Source organism: Mesoplodon bidens (genome assembly GCF_964165515.1).
Source record: "Mesoplodon bidens genome assembly, contig: HAP1_SCAFFOLD_378, whole genome shotgun sequence".
In the NCBI taxonomy this organism is placed as follows: Eukaryota; Metazoa; Chordata; class Mammalia; order Artiodactyla; family Ziphiidae; genus Mesoplodon; species Mesoplodon bidens.
In genome coordinates, this window is record NW_027672497.1 from 267,055 (window position 1) to 280,043 (window position 12,989).

Here is a 12,989-nt window from a genome sequence, read left to right on the forward strand (position 1 = left end):
AATTCATACTTCAATAAAGTTGATTTTAAAGTTAAATTAAAAAGTCACCTATGGGGATTTCCCTGGTGGCACAGTGGTTAAGAATTCGCCTGCTAATGCAGGGGACGTGGTTTCAAGCCCTAGTCTGGGAAGATCCCACATGCCGCCGAGCAACTAAGCCCGTGCGCCACAACTACAGAGCCTGTGCTCTAGAGCTCGTGAGCCACAACTACTGAGCCCGTGTGCCACAACTACCGAAGCCCACGTGCCTAGAGCCAATGCTCCACAACAAGAGAAGCCACCACAGTGAGAAGCCGGCGCACTGCAACAAAGACACAATGCAGCCAAAAATAAATAAATTAATAATAATTAAAAAAAAATAGTCACCTAGATGTCTGAGTGAGACAGAGTTCCTTTCAGCTTTCAGTCCCAGCTCTTCTCTGAAGCCTCCCCTCATTCACCCTGGCAGCATGTGACCACTTTGCATCTCTTTAACACCTTATATTTATCGGTTCCATTCAGATTGGATGCTTGAAAAGTTTTGTGTATTTTATGTCTATCTTCCATTAAACTTGGTTCCTCTAAGGCAGGAACAATAATCTCTTTCATAAATTGAGACCATTACAAAAACAGAATTATGTTCCCTTTCCTCCCAATCAGGGGAATTTGAAGTAGGATTGATGAAATCCTGGAAATCGTAAGCAAAAATGTCATTTCTGCATTTTTATGGCCACAGGGTCCTGTGTTTTCATCAGATTCTTGAAGATATCACAGAGCCCAACAATGCTAAGAATCTCTGCTTTGAATCCATGTGCTTTCACCCAGCTCTGTGGTACAAGGCACCCTGCCCCTGGGGCAATCTGTCTGTGGTCCCTGCAAAGATGATAAACCCACATCAGAGACACTCACTCTTCTGCATGTCAGTGGACTCCACTGCCAGCTCTTCCTCCACAATGACGTCACTATCGCCATCTTCAAGATTCATTTCTGTCTCATCTAGAACACTGTCTTCCTCCTCTTCCTCCTCCTCATCTTCCTTGGAGACATCCTTTAATGTGGCAAGTAGTCTGTTGTAACCAGAAACTTGTTCTGGTTCACTCTATGCTTCACTTTCAGAACTTGAAGTATCTATAAACTCTCTGACTAAAAGGAAAATGGGGATTTTAAAAACAAAAATTATACTGGTCTTGTTGCTACCCCACGACTATCATCAGGCCCACAGTGGAACCAAGTTCAGACTTTTCTAAATAAAAACTAGCTTTTCTGCAAATATGCAATCCTATCTATTCAACCAGACCGAGCACCAAATTTGTTTAAAACAGCTAATCTAGCTATGATTCTAGAAGCGCTTCCTCTTTGAACTGCTCATGTTCCACATGGGAAGACAGCAAACTAAACACATGGAGCTTTAGGTTATAAGGCGATCTAACCTATGTGTCAGACATTTGGCACCTTTAAAGGAGCAACAGGAAAACTTACAACAAAAAAGTACTTTATTTCTGAGTCTGTGGTAATGAAATAAGACCTTTGATGATTTTGCACTCTATTTTATGTTAAGTAAACATGACATTCCCTCTTAGGATTCACCAAGAGCCCTCTGGTAAGCCTCCTTAACAGGTTCTAACAGGCTAATCTCTCAGGACAGTTCCATACTCTATACTACATTAGTTATCACAATGGCATTTTAACAGACATCTGCACTTAAAACTAAGCAATATTACTAAAATATAGCTTACATCTAAAATCAAAGAGAGTGGAAATGTAGCCAAACTTTACTACCATATATAATCTTAAAAGTAACAGTCCAGAATCTACTATCATAAAGAAGGTATAAAGCATTACCAGTTGACAAGTCTGTGGTTTTGCTTCCTTTCTGGAAACCCTGAGAAGAAACAGGCAATGTTAAACTTTAACTACTAGTAGGTAGCAATTAGGAAAAGTCTAATGATACAACTTTAAATGAACATGGCAGACTATACCGTTATAACTACATTATATCTATTGTCAAGTAAAAACTCCATATGCATTTGGACAGGTTTTGGAAGGATATGCCAAATAGATAATAAGAGACGAATGAAAAAGTCTAACAAGACCACATGACAAATACTACAGTCACACAGTAACAGGCTCTCATCCAAAAGATGGGAAATTTTGGCAAATAAAAGCCCTCGGGGTTCACCTTTTCTAGCAAATTTCTTAAGTAGACTATCCCTCTAACTGTTGATAAAGCAGCCCAAAGGGGTGGGATGAGCACTAAGATCATAACTGAGAGTCTGGACACTTAGAGAGGAACCCACAACTACCCAAACATTAGTTTCCTCATGGTCATTGAATAGATAGGTGATGTCGAGGGTCCCAAGCAATTCTTTTTTTATTTTTTTTAACTTCTTTAATTTATTTATTTTGGCCTGCTATGGGTCTTCGTTGCTGCGCCCGGGCTTTCTCTAGTTGCGGCGACAGGTGGCTTCTCTTGTTGCGGAGCAGGGGCTCTAGGCTCGCGGGCATCAGTAGTTGCACCACCCTGGCTCAGTAGTTGTGGCTCGCGGGCTCTAGAGTGCAGGCTCAATAGTTGTGGCGCACGGGCTTACTTGCACCGCGGCATGTGGGATCTTCCCGGACCAGGGCTCGAACCCCTGTCCCCTCCCTTGGCAGGCGGATTCTTAACCACTGCGCCACCAGGGAAGCCCCCAAGCAATTCTTTAAAAACATAGAAAACGAACACAAGCTTATAAAACCTCTGCCCAGTCGCCACACAGGAGGCGTGCCGTCTAGCATAAAACTACAGGCTCAACAAAGGGTAGGAAGACCGGCGAAGAACCCCACCTCAGGCGGGAAGCCGCCAGGATCCCCGGGCGAGCTAGGCCGGCGCCGGGGCAGCGTGGCACGCGGCGGGAGCTGCCCTGTCACTACCCCCGGGGCACCGGCGGACCAAACGCGGGGACACGCGGGCTCCCACCGGGAAAGGACGCCGGCAGCGCCGGTCCCAGCCTTGCCTCTCCATACCTGTCATAGAAGGGATGCTCCTCGCCGAAATCCCTTAGATGATGCTTCTGCTTTTTAGTTAGGGAGTTGAGCAGCTGGCTCTGGCTCCGGCTCCGGCTCCGGCTCCGGCTCCGGCTCCCGCGTTTGCCCATGGGGAAGACGTCAAGTCAGCCAACCTCCAAGAATCGCGTTTTTCACCTGGCAGTCGTCTCCTCAACCCACTCACGCGGGATTGCCAACGGCGCTTTACGGCGGAAGCAGGGTGCCATAAAGCAGACCCGCTTTACGTCGCGCTTGTACGACAGGCGTTAGAACTTCCTGTTTCCCATTCCGCCCCCTAGCGAGGCGCTTTGGAAGCACGCGCACGCATGCGCAGCTTTTCTCTGAGCCCCGTAAGGAACGCAGGCAAGGGAGGCTTCGGGCTTCCCCAGGTATGTAAATGGGTGGGTGTACTTTGTGCGTCTGTTTTGGCTGTGAGAATCAGCCTGCATAAACGTGTAGTAACTGAGATGGTTGAATGCAGTGCCTTTCTATTATGCCATAATACAAATACCAACTAACATTTAAGGCTGCCGGTGCATCTCAATTCATCCTCACAACAGTAAACAAATAGACCTTGTTAATAAGCCTGATATTGGAGATGAGAAAGCTGATGCTTACAAAAGGTTACATACACACTAGCAAGAGAGGAGATGGAAACCTAATTCTCTCTGGTGCGACCACAGGCTTTTCCCACTAGGATCTGCCACATGCGTGTGCTGTGTGAAGAATGAGGACGCAAGGCTGAGATCCCCGCCCTTACCCTACCCCCTCATTTTCTGAAAGTATTGCAAGGGCCCTTGGTAACACATCTGTTCTGGCATTTTTCATGTTATAAAAGCAAAAACACATCCAGAGAGGTAAAGTGACTTTCCTAAATCACCCGAAGAGTCGATGTTAGAGAAAGCAGTAAAACTCAATAAAGTGTCTCAAAACTGAATTGGGTCAAATTGGGATGGAAAACTTTTAAAGGGTAAGTAACTTTTCTATATCTGGGTCGTGGTGGTGGTTACACCTGGTATACAATTACCAAAATTAATCAAACTGTACCTTTGAAATTGGTACATTTTAATGCAAGTAAATAATAATCTCAATAAACAAAGAGGTAAAAACAGCGCAACTGGACTTAATACTCTAGAGACAGGCAGAGTGTGCAGGGATACTTAAAAACCACAGGATAGGGCTTCCCTGGTGGCGCAGTAGTTGAGAGTCCGCCTGCCGATGCAGGGGACATGGGTTCGTGTTCCGGTCCGGGAGGATCCCACATGCCGCGGAAGGGCTGGGCCCGTGGGCTATGGCCACTGAGCCTGTGCGTCCGGAGCCTGTGCTCCACAACGGGAGAGGCCACAACAGTGAGAGGCCCACGTACCGCAAAAAAAAAAAAAAAAAAGAATGCATATTATAGTCTTCAGGATGACTACTAAGAGAATAGTAGAAGAGTGAAAAACTTAATTAATGTGTGATTTTGGTGAGTCAAGGATGAATGCTATTGTCTTACTATTACTAAAAGAATAGTAAAAAAGTGAAATATTTCCAAGCTAATAGAGGGCGAAAGTGGAATAAGAGAAAACCATCCACTCAGAAGGAGGCAAGAAAGGAGAGAAAAAGGAATATAGCACAGATGGTACAACTGGTATTGAGCAAGAAGGTAGATTTAAACCCCAGTACATGAGTAATTACATAATATAAATGGACTAAAAGTCAAAGATTGTCAAACTGGATTTTGTAAAAATGATACGCTATTTGAAGGCATATGTCTAAACCTTAAGACAAAAATTGACAGAGAACATATGAAAAAGATATGGTATGAAAACTCTAACCAACAGAAAGCCAGTGATGAAGCTAAATGACAAAGGAGACGTTAAGGGAGAAACACTACTAGAGACGAAAAGGGACATTTCATGATGATCTAAAGTTTTGCTCTACAGGAAGTGTTAGGATTCTAAATTTATATGCACCTAGTAACACAGCCTCAAAATATATAAAGCAAAAATCGTTCATATTAAAAGAAGAAACACACAAATGACAAACATGTTGAGATTTTTAAAAACATTCTCAATGATGGAACAAAAAGACAAAAAAAATCAATATGAGAATTTAAGTTGGAACAACATCATTGGCAAACTTGGTTTAATGGATCAATTCTTTCTTAGATAGTTTCACAATTAAGATCTGAAGGCAGTCTAGGGTAGTGGTTACACACAGGAGCTTTGGAGTCAGGCAGACCTGGATTCAAGTTCTGCCACAACTACTTTATGCAAGTGAACTTGGATAACTTCCTTCACCTCTGTGAGCCTCAGTTTTCCCGACTGTAAAGTGGGGTGAATACCAGTATAGACCGCATGGGGTCATTGTGAGGATGAACAGAGATGATGCAGGTGGTGTGCTTGCCCCAGAGTGGTTCCCAGGCCGACCTGTCCCTGCCATACCTTGCTCTTTTCCCACAGCGTCATAGAGATCAGGCTCTGCTCGGTACTGCTCCTTTTCAGCTCCACCCTGAGCTTCCTCATTTCTTTTTCCATGTCATGGATTTGCTGAAAGAGTTCCAACAACAGGGAAGTCAACTTCAGAACTCATTTCATCCGGTTCATTAAGGCAGAAACCTAGTCTGGGATTCGCTTCATTCCTTCCCTTGGGGGACAATTCCACATCTTTGAGGCAAAGTAGACTTTCTTTCAACGGATGCAATGAAAGGGCTGGGTGAGGGAAAATTTGAGTTTCTTTTGAAGATCAGCATGGATCCTGGATTAAACAGTATAAGATACCTATCCACTCATTAGAGTCTCTTTCCTTGGGGCACATTTTTGAGTTCAATCTAAATAAGGGCTGTTTGGAAGACACAATGGGCACAGTTTGGAAGAAAAGAACAATGACATTTTTATCTCATTTGAGGCAGAGAAGTGTGCTCCTGACAGAGAGAAGAACACACGTCTCCTGCCCCCGTCCCAGGCACCGTCCTTCCCAACGGATGGAAAACGTATGCCTGGTGATGTGCACGAGGGTTCGGGCCTGTACAGGGGGTGAATATTTACATTGAGTGGTCATCTTTTCACTGTATTGATTTTTATGTTCACCTTCCATAGAAGGCCAGTGATACATTTGCTTTTTATTTTGTTTTTATGAATTGTTGTAAAATTGAATGTATTTAAGCAAAAATACTTCAAGAAGAGTTGTGTTAATAACAGTGCTCAGGGCTGTGATAAAACTTGTGACAGTGGATCATGAAAGTCTGGGCATCACAAGTCCAGGGGTAGGGACCACGTTGAATTTCTAGCAGCATATGGTGGCCACCTCCCGTCCCTTTCCCCAGGGGAAACCTGATGAGGGGCCTTGCGCCAACTGCCCAGAAAATCTGGGGAGAGTGTGTTTTCCATGGTCTTTTCACCCATCTCTTTGAGGCTAGCAAATCAAAGCATTAGGAGACTACATTAACAGACAAACACCCAGAAAGCCCCAGAGCTTGTGCTAGCTAATGGGCCATGGAACCCGTCCAAAACCCTCAAGGCCATAATCTAGGCTTTCAGTGGACACCTAGGGGTCAGGAGGTTCAACGCACGGTTTTGCAGAGTTTTAACTCTTTCTCTTGGGCTTCCCAGTTCTCCTTCTGGGCATCTTCCTTCTGTAACTCTTCTTTCAGCACTGAGCACTGTGCATAAAATTGACAAGGCCACGGGGGCTTGGCTGGGGGTCCCAAGTACCTGTGTTCACGCCCAGGAGTGTTTCCTGCTGTATAACCCAATCACACCTCTGAATTCTGAGAGGCGAGACCATTTGTGTGATGGGAGCACGGGATCCTGCAGTCATTCCCAGTTCACCCTCTCATGAGTTCTGAGGAATAGAGCGCCTAAATTCCTCTTCAAAAGCCAGCAAACTTCACTGCAGGGGAAATCCAGCTTTGTAGAGTCTGGGTACTTAGGGTGCAGGAATTGGGATGTTTTCACGCTGTGACCGGTGAGGGTGCAGGGGGCCGAGCCAGAGAGCTGGGGTCCATCTTAGGGCTTTTGTGCAGGTTGAGTCTCAAAGACACAACTGCCCCGACTGGTGTGGAGGGGTAAACGGAGCTGTCTTGCCCGAGGGCGTCTCGGCAACAGGCATTAAGTGCATAAGGATGGATGCGCCTTCTTTTGACCCAGCAATTCCCACTTTAGGAATGTACCTTAAGGACAATGACTGGAGAAATAAGTAAATCTGTAGTTTCAAGGATTCTCTTCACAGAATTTTCACTAACTGTGGAATAAAAATAAAATGAGGAAACAACCCAAGTGTTGTTTAGAACAGCAGACCACTTTATAACACTGGGTACATCCAGGAGAAAGTATGTAGCTTTTAAGACGAATGATAAGAGCGCTGATTTATTAGCACGGGAAAATAGTAAGTATTTAAAAATTTTAAAAAGGTGCATAGAATAAATTCACTATAAAATGATTGATTGATTGATTTCTAGGCAATATATAGAAATAAGACTGGAAGAACATACATGAAAATATTAACACTGATTTCTCAAGGTAGCATTTCCTCTCCTCTCTTTTTATTTTTTCTTCTCAATGTCATCTACTTATTTTTCTAAAATTAACACACATGATGTATGTCATTAAAAAAAAAAGGCATCTCAAATGTTCACAAGAGCAGTACCCTTGGTGGTGACGAGCCCTTGTGCTACTGGCCAGCACAGTCTAGAGGAGAAGGGACCTCATTCCGAGGTCAACAAGGAAGGGGAAACGGGGACATAAATCATCCAAATGCACTTCAGGAGGTAGAAGAGCCAAGCAGGTGCTGTCTTTGCAGATTCCTTCTACTTAGCACCACCTCTGCATCCCCTTCCCGTACCCAACACACACACACACACACACACACACACACACCCCCCACATTAAACAGCTATAGCACATGCCTGGGAAGACACTCTGCTTGGGAGAAACGAATGCAGAGGGCTTGGCCAGGCAGCCAACCCAGGGCAGAGGCAGAAGAGCACAACTAAAACCAGCCTCCCACTTCTCAGAAAACGATTTTGTCATCCCCATTTCACAGATGGGGAAATGGAGGCCAAATAATTTACAATAAGAGAAAGCTCTGGGATTGGACCCTGGTCTGTCTGATCCCAAAGCTCATGCAGTGCCTTTCACCAGCTCCAAACTGGGTATGGTACTACGTACCAGGTATTACCTACTGTGCCTTTTCCTTGGAACCTCAAGATCTGTTCTCACCCCACCCCCATGCAGACCTAGCTATCGGGTAGCCTCTGGGAATCTCTGAGTTGCCACCTGAGATGAAAGCTTTGAGGTTTTACCTTGACTCACAGAAACAGGCACATCATGCAAATACTGAGAAATCTTATCCTATAGAGTCAGGATTCTAAAGTTAGCATTGAAGGCAAGATTTGCAAATAGTCAAAGTTACATGTAAAAAGCTCTTTGCTTGCCTACCACGTTCATCTTCCATAGAGACATTCTACACACTAAAGTCTAAGGAAGAAATGAGAGTCTGCGTGTTTGCATCTGGACCTTCAAACGTTCTGCTTTGAAGACAATTATGAGAACCAGTGGTGCTGGGACCACGATGCAGCCGTGTGGTCATCCTTGCTCACAGAGAGATCGTATTCTGCCATCCTTGCTCACAGAGAGATCGTATTCTGCTTAATATTAAACTTTGCAATGGCAGTATATGCTCATAGGTGTGTTTGTTGCTGGGATTAAACAAACTCATTTATAATAGGGGTTAGAAAATGTTTGCTGGATTTGAAAATATATTATGCTTATTCTGAGCCACATACATGCTGTTCTTTGAAAGGCTTCAGAGAAGTTGGCCACCTGCCCAGCAGCTACCCTCCCTGGGTCCTTGGGCACTGGCCTCATCTCACCACCGTGTGTCATGTGACTCCACTGTGTCTGCTTTTCACAGCTACAATTTGCTGATGACCCGACACTCACTCTGGAGCTGAGGGCTTCGAGCTGGTGATCCTTTTCTTTGTTCTCACTTTTCAGTTGATTCACCTCCTGTTTTAGTTGTTGAACTTGACCATCCTTTACTAACACGTCTCTTTGCAAAGATGACACCATCTCTGTAAAAGAACCAAACCAAACCAAAACAAAAGACTCATGGAGGTCAAAGAGGCAGGAAGGATTGTTGGCAACACCATGGCTGTCAGCCAATGTTCGGACAAGACCTTCCAAGCCTGGGCCACCACCGGTGCCCGCCTAGAACTGGGGAGGCTTTTTCCAAGGGTCCCAGAGCAGGAATGGGAATGAGAGCAAAGTCCACGGAACAGGGTTTGAGGCTTCAGTGAGAATGAGGGGCAGTCAGCACCAGCGAGAGGAGAAACCTTTGGGGGCCCCTTGTGAGCACAGGCCAGGCAAAGCTGGGAGGAGAGGCCACACCATGGGCCTGGGGAACAAAGGCCCAGCACAGGGAAGGTCCAGGAATTCTTCTCCAGAGGCCAGGAGACGGGCATGTGGCAGAGGGCACTGCTGGACGCTATTGATGGGGTGGTTGGTTTCACAGTCCTCTGAGTTTGGACCCCTCTCTACCACTTATTAGCTTCATGGTCTTGGACAAGCTATTTCACCTCCCACTGTCTGTCCCACACAGATTTATTGTAAGGGTCAAATGAGACGGTATGTCCCAAGAACACAAAGTGGCTAAATTATGTTTGTTCCATGGCGCCTATTATTATTCTCGGCAGCCAGCTTCCAAAATGGCCCCAATGATCCCTGCCGCCTAGAATTCATGCCCTGTGTAGCCCCTCCCACCCTGAATAGGGCTGCCATGGGTAACCAATATGATACTGTGGAAATGACGAACTGTTTCCTCTCAGGCTGAGTCATAAAAGACACTGTGGCCTCCTCTTTGCTCCCTCTTGAATCACTCACTCTGGGGGAAGCCAACTGCTGTGTTGTGAGGACACTCAAGCAGCCCAAGAGAGAAGCATGTGTGCTCAGGGACTAAGGCCTCCAGCCAATAGCCACATGAGCAGCCATTCGGAAGGGGGATCCTCCGGCTCCCCCTGAGGCTTTAGATGACATGACTGATGCCCCAGCCGACATCTTGACTGCAACTCATGAGAACTAAGTCACCCCCCGCTCAAATTCCTGAACTACAGAAACTGGGGCAGATAATAAATATTGGTTGGGGTTTTATCCATTACATTTTGGGGTAACTTGTTATGCAGCAATAGATAACTACTCCATTACTGTAGCACCATTTTTTTAAACATCTTTATTGGAGTATAATTGCTTTACAATGGTGTGTTAGTTTCTGCTTTATAACCAAGTGAATCAGTTATGCATATACATATCTCCCCATATCTCTTCCCTCTTGCATTGTACTATCATTTTGAATAAAAGTGGGAAGAAGGGTGCATAAATGCAGTGGTATTGGGTTATCTCCTATGGTTCTTTTCTTGAAAGAACATCAGGCCCAGTTTTAGTGGTAGATATCAATCAAGAATGTCTATGAAATAAAGCACAAAATGCTCCAGAATTTCAGTTTAAAAATGAGCTTTGCCTCCAGGACACAGTTCAGTTACTTGGAAATCCCTCTGGGGCTTGCCACACTTTGAGTGGGTCCAGCCCATCTCAAGCGTTATCCCAACCCAGGTCTGTCCGACTCCCTGATCGGAGAAGGTGGGATCTGAGACAGGCTTGATGCTTGGATGAGGTTTCACTGGCCGACATACGGGAGGAAGGTGAGGACCAGCGATTTCATCCTTACATTCCTGGTGCCCAGAACAGCACCTAGCGTGGGGGAGGTGCTCAGAAAATATCTGAGGACATCCCAAGTGAGGGAGGAGCATAAGCAGAGACCTGGGGGCAGCAGGGGGTGGGGCTGGGTGTGATTAAGTTGCAGAGTGAGGCAGAAGAAAAGCACGGATTCATACAGAGATGGGGATTCACGTGCGACTCAATGCTATGTCTGGCTTCTACAGCTGTGGGCATGTTTCCTGTTACGCGCTGGCTGCTTTCAGAGTGATGTGCCCCTCCGAGGCTCACTGCCTCCTCCCTGTCACCTGCTTCTCTCCCTCCCCTCGTCTGTGAGTGGTCCCATCCTCTTCAGGTCTCTAGGCATGTCAGTTTCTGCTTAAAAACCTCCACTGGATTCCCAACACCCTTGGAATAAAAACCCAGACCTCCCCGACCCTGCCCAGCCCCACAATCCCCTGTTCACTCCATGCAGCCTCTCTTGCCCTTGGCTTGTCCTTGCTCACGTGAAACAGGTCCTCTCTAAAAGAAGGACATAGCCGTGGAGGATACAACATAAACTGGTTAGAATCAGCTAGGTCCAAGGGGGCGTAAGATACGACTTCCAGGGGGACTGGAGCCTCATTACAGACTCATTGTAATACATGAGCGAAATGACACACCCACCAGTACCAGGACAGTTCCGAGGCTGACCATAAAGGTCAAAAAGTGGGTGGTGGGGCTTCCCTGGTGGCGCGGTGGTGGAGAGTCCGCCTGCCGATGCAGGGGACACGGGTTAGTGCCCTGGTACGGGAAGATCCCACATGCCGCGGAGCAGCTGGGCCCGTGAGCCATGGCCGCTGAGCTTGCGCGTCCAGAGCCTGTGCTCCGCAACGGGAGAGGCCACAACAGCGAGAGGCCCACGTACAGAAAAAAAAAAAAAAAAAAAAAAAAGTGGGTGGTGGCCCAATTCCTGGAAATCCCCGCCCCTTCCCCAAAATATTAGAGTTGTCCCAATCCTCCCACTCATTAGCCAATAAAATTACCCACCCCATAAAAACTAACCACCCCATATTTAGGGGCCTCTAGCCTTCTGAGATGGCCCACACTCTGTCTGTGGAGTGTGTTTCTCTCTAAAGAAATCCACTTCTTACTTTGTCTCTCACTGAATTCTTTCTGCATGAGACATAAAGAACCTGAGCTTTAGTAAGTCCCGAGACCACATGCGTGATCTCGATTAAAAGATAGTGGGTTCTGACTGGGTTCGAGTCCCAGCCCACGGGTTCAAGTCCCACCTGAGTTCCATGGTTGCACACCCACTAAGCTGGTCCCCCTTGGCCTCCCCGCTTGAAGCGCTGGCCACCACGACACACAGTTTATTTTCTCCACAGCACCACTGCTCTCTGAAGTGGGCTTGTTTATTCATCCGTTTACTTTTATTGTCTGTCACCCCCTCCCGAATCTGTGAGTACAGGAATCTGACTGTCTTGCTTGGCTCTCCCTCCCCGGAGCCTGGAATGGGGCCTGACACCTAGTAGGAGCTCAAGAAACATGTTGAAGCAATGAAGGAATCCAGGGAATCAAAGCTCAGCCACAGCTGTGCGTTGGCTGCCCCTCTCCCAACCCAGGCCCTTTGTCAGGTAACCACCTCTGATCAAATTAGAAAATGGTTTCCCTTGGGCCCAAGTGCACTCGGCTGAAATGGGTGAGACCATGGGTGCCTTAAAGGAGTGACCCCATTTTGTCCACGCTCTAGTTTGCACTCAGGCTGCTTTGTGGAACCACCCAAGCCACAAGGCGACCTGTGTTCTCCCTGGTGGGGCCAGTGCTCAGGAGACCTTGTAGCCAAGAGATACCATTCTCTCAAATATTTACCAGGCCCTGCCCTCGGAACTGGGCGGCAAGAAACCTCCACTGAGGGAGAACTATAATGCACCGACACGGGTGATCCCTGAGGCTGCACCCAGGTCACGGGCACAGGTGTGCTGGTTGACTGGTGATGTCTGCAGGGGGAGGGCAAAAGCTCTGAGGCCTGAATGCAGAAGGGCCTCACCTGATGTAATGGCGGTCTCCCTCCTTAAGTTCTCGGCCTCGTGCTTCAGGGAGGTGATTTCTAAGTTTCTCTCAGACAGGGTCTGGCACAGCACCTGGTTGTAGCCTTGCTGTAGGGCACTGATCTGTGGAAGGAGGCAACACACAGTCAGAGGGGGCCAGCCAGGCCTGCAGGACACGCCGGTAGTTCTCCAACATTGGGCAAAGAGTCGGGTGGATCTTGGATCGGGGTGTTGGGGAAACCAAAGTTTTCAGTTGTCACTA